This window comes from Octodon degus, unplaced genomic scaffold (assembly GCF_000260255.1).
Source record: "Octodon degus isolate 3935 unplaced genomic scaffold, OctDeg1.0 scaffold00238, whole genome shotgun sequence".
NCBI classification, from domain to species: Eukaryota; Metazoa; Chordata; class Mammalia; order Rodentia; family Octodontidae; genus Octodon; species Octodon degus.
In genome coordinates, this window is record NW_004524814.1 from 2,428,301 (window position 1) to 2,433,112 (window position 4,812).

Genomic DNA, 4,812 nt, shown 5'->3' on the forward strand with positions numbered 1-4,812 from the left:
AGAGAGAGAGAGAGAGAAAGCAAGCAAGCAAGCAAAAACAAAACAAAAAGAAGCCCTGAGGCTGGCCCCCTCTGGATAGTGATTCACATTTACTGAGTTAAACCTGAACACGGAGGATCTCCATCTCAGTCTGCTCTGTGTTGCTACAAGGAAACACCCTAGACTGAATGCTTCATGATGAAAAATAGATAATTTAGCTCATAGAACTGGAAGGCAGCCGTGTCTGGTCAGACTGTGGGCTCCTGGCTGTATTGTGACCTCGTCAATAGCACTGCATGTCAGCAGTGCACACTGGGTCAAGAAAGGGTCAGATTCATCCTGCAGTACCGATCCACTCTTATTGGAACAAATCGAATCCCGCAATGTTTAGCCCACTCCGGAGTGACAGCATTAGGCCCTTTGTGAGGGTGGAGTCCCCAGAACCTAGTTATTTTCTGCTGGGCTACGGCACTTAAAGTGCCCCCATACTGAGGTTCCACATACCCAGGAAACAGGGACTAGACCACACTGGGCATAAGCTGCTAGCATGCAAACTTTCATGTGGCACTACCTCCTCTCCGCTGTCTGGTTCAAAGGTGGAAGGGTGTACCATAACATCACCCGGACTAGAAGGCAAATTTTCCCACATAGGACATAAATTCTCATGTCATACTTTGCGGGAAGATGGAAGGTGAAAACACTCTAAAACCAGTAATTCCTGAGTTTATCAAAATGCAGTATACTGTCATTTGGTGGGGGGAGGGGGACCCACGAAAAGTCACTGGTGGAATTTGAAGGCACTTACCTGTCAGATAATAAAAACAAATGCCTGGCAGGGTTCCCTGGAGGAGCACTGGCCCAGAGCTGGGTTTCCCAGCTGCCTAGGCCCTGATCTTTAGGGTAATAGCACAAAGGGTTGGCATGGAAAGCACTTTTGAGACACACTGGTCTGTGTGCACAAAATGTAATTTATGCCTCCAGGAATTCTGCAAACAAGACAGGCCAGCTGTGAAGCACTCTTGCCAGCTATGGGTACAGCACATTGGTGGTCCTGCCCTTAAATCCCACTTCATACTGGGGATCATAGCTAACATTAATTTAGAACCTAATACATGATATTCATTGTGCTCAGCACTTTCCACATGTTGAATAATTTAATCTTTAGTGCCAAGTGGTAGGTATCAATATGCATATTTTACAGAGGAGGAAACTGAGGCATGAGTTTTTGCCAAGGTCACATCATATTTACAAGAGGATCTAGGACACATACCACACTCTGTTGCTTCTCAAAGTTCAGACCTTTGATCTTGTATTGGGATCTTCATTCCCTTAGGAAAAACACTTTTTCTCTCATTACGAGGAAAGGACAAGAAATGAACTATTTGAAAATGAACGAAATTGATCTTAGGGAAATGTTTTAAACAGTGTGTCTGTTTCAGGTGCTTATGCACCTCCCCTTATGTCTCTCTCCTACATTAGTGGTGGTGAACCTATGGCATGTATGCTCAGCAGACTGTATCATTGAAACCTCTAAAACTTGACTGGTAGTGCCCCACGCTGTTCTGGTTCTTTTATGATTTGAAGTACATATTTAATAATGCTTTTGATCTTATTCATTTCTATTTGCAAAATAAAATTTGATAATCACAATCACAGTTCCCTGGTCCTGACTTTCCACAAGAACCATGCCAGCTCCCTTTCCTCTCCACCCTGCGTTTCTGTGGCTGATGGTGGACCTCAGTGCTGTCTGTAGACAGGAGATGCTCCGGATAAGCCTGAACACCTATCCCTTCCCTCAGCCATGGCCTTCTCTATCATTCACTGAACTTCTTGGGAACATAACACTTGTGTCCTAAAAGATCTACACCAAGTGCACCTGGGCTCCATGGCTTGGTGTTAGTCCTTAAAATGTAGATGTGGAGAGATTGGCTATCTGACTTTTGGCCTCTAAAAGCTTTCCTCAACTTAGGAAGCAGCCAATGTGGCCTTGAATTCATATTTATACATATCTTCTTTGGCTAGAACTGTCAAGCAAAACAACCATAGTGTGTTTCAGCATTGAAAGTGAAAGATCATCTGATTAAGCACTTGTATTCTAGACACGAGGAAGGAAGATTTTGAGTGATAAGATTGTATCCCAGGGCACACAACTTACAAATGCTTATACAGAACTAAAAACCAGATCCTTTCATCCATCTGCCTTCCAGTGAAAGACCAAAGGTTGAGGGACAGATGAGTGATGGAAGGAGATGTGGCAAAGAACAAAGTGCCTGATTTTTCCACAATTCATCTGTTAACCTCTCTTCACCAGTCTCTTCAACTGTAAACTGGTGGATTTGATCTGGAAATGTCCAGTAAGTTAGCTGCCAGTACACCTGTGGCTCCTGAACACTGGAAGTGATAATAGTTTAACTTCCATGTCCTGTATGTATACAGCATGCATCAGATTTCAGAGAATTAGAGTCATAATAGCAGCACCATTTGTCATAGCTAAATCCTGGAAACAACCCAAATGCCCACCAACTGGGAAATGGATATAAAAAGATATGATATTTTTATACAACAGAGTATTATTCAGCCATAAAAAGATAAACTTGAGACTTTTATAAGTACATGGATATAGCTAGAGACCACACTGGTAAGAGAAATAAACCAGACCCACATGTGTAAACATCATATTGTCTCTCTAAAGTAAGAACATGAAAGTGCAAATAAAATCTGAAAGGTATAATAGATACTGTGAAAAGGAAAGAAATTTCTCAAAAGATAGAACAATTGGGGTGAGGGAAAGAAGAAAAGAAGGAAGGGAAAAGGAAATATATATGTATATACAGAGAATAGCTTGGATACTTGTACTGCCAATTTCTGTTGGTTTATTGAAAGGAGCAGTTAATACTTAATGTTTTTTTGTTTTCTCTCTCTCTTTAAATTTTTTATAAGTTTTTGTTGACCAGTTTTATATGCTTATATCTGGTAGTCTAAACAACAAATTTGAAGACAATAATACAAAAATAACAACCATTGCTGAATTTCTGTTATTTTGTTCAGTGAAATTCTGTATTGTTTCTAATTTTTAAACTATTTTTATTCTCCTTACAAAATAAAAAACTATAAAAAAGAAAGTAAAGTATCTCATTACATACTTTCCATATGAATTACATTATAAAATAACATTTCAGACATACTAGATTAAGTAAAATTTCTTTTTTTTTTTTTTTTTTGTATTTTAGGAAAGGGTCTACAGGGTGTTCAGGGTCTCACTACATAGATTGGACTGGTAGTGATCCACCTGTTTACAGTCTCCCAAGTGCTGGGATTATAGGCACACACCACCATGCCCAGTCTCAATTGCCATCTCACCGCACCCTGGGGGCAGGGCCAAGATGGAAAGTAAAATTTATCTTATCTGTTTCTTTTCTTATTTTTCAATGTGTGGTTATTAGCACATTTTATTTTATTTTTTTCAATAATTAACACATTGCATACTCTTTTCCTAGTGGTTATTTGTTGTACAAGATGCAGACATGATATCCTATTTACAAACACTATTAGAACAAATCCCTCTATTCATTAAGAGAATGTAACTATAAATCTATCCTAACCATTTTGAATACACAGATAGAAAATGGACATTCACCTGTATCCCCTTTTTTGTTTAGTTCCGTCATTTGAATATTATAGGTGTGTTAACTCAGCAAAATATAATAAAAGAGTCCAGTAGTCCATAGTAGTATTGGGTCTTCCGTTTCACAGGCAGTGTCAGATATTCAAATAACGGAACTTAACAAAAAAAGGGGATACGGATGAATGTCTATTTTGTATCTGTGTATTCAAAATGGTTAGGATAGATATATAGTTACATTCTCTTAATGAATAGAAGGATTTGTTCTAATAATATTTGTAAATAGGACATCATGTCCACATCTTGTACAGTAATTAACCACTAGGAAAAATGTATGAAATGTGTTAATTATTGAAACTGTTCTACCAATTTGGTTTGAAACTGTCTCATTGCTATTTGTTTCTCAATAAAACTATAGAAAAAAAAAAGAAATTGTTGACCTGAGTCCCCTACAGCTCAACATCACACCATGGCTTTACTTCTTATACTTTGTTTTTATACTTTTCTGCTGGATGGTTAAGACCAAGATAAAGCAAGACCTAAAAAGCAACAAGAGTTGTAGCTTTTGGGTCTGATAAGGTCAGTGAAATCCTCTCAGGATTTATCCTGAGATCCTGTACCTCAGATTGTAGAACTTTGTCAGTGCAGCCATGTGGATGAGTCACAGCCATTGCTTGGCCAATTTGCTCTCTGTGAAAGCCTGAGAGAATGTTTTCTCTCTGTGTGACTCTCCTTAGGCACACTCTACATCATCAATCACTTTCCTCTTTGGCCTCATAATCTTGTTGATCAGAAAATTTGGAACACTACTGAGTTATGTGACATCACAGTACAAGTTCTCATATGTTCTGAGTCTTAATTGACCCTGGAAGTTTAAATTACCTATATAGTTTGCATTTTCAGTTTACTGCAAAACTGTTTACTGAATCTTTCAGATTTCTTTTAGGTCAGGGGTCATCAAACTTTTCTGGGAAATGCACAGGTCATAAATATTTTGGCCTTTGCTGACCAGGTGATCTATGTTGCAGCTAATCAGCTCTGCCCTTGTAGCCCCGAAGTGGCCACAGACAGTCCAAGAGCAAGTCAGTGTGGCTAGGTTCATTAAGCCTTGAGTCACCAAAACAAGAGATGGTCATATGTGGGCCACCAGCTGGCTGTCTGTATCATCTACATTCTCTTTTTCTTCCACTCAACATTTTTTTTTTTTTTTT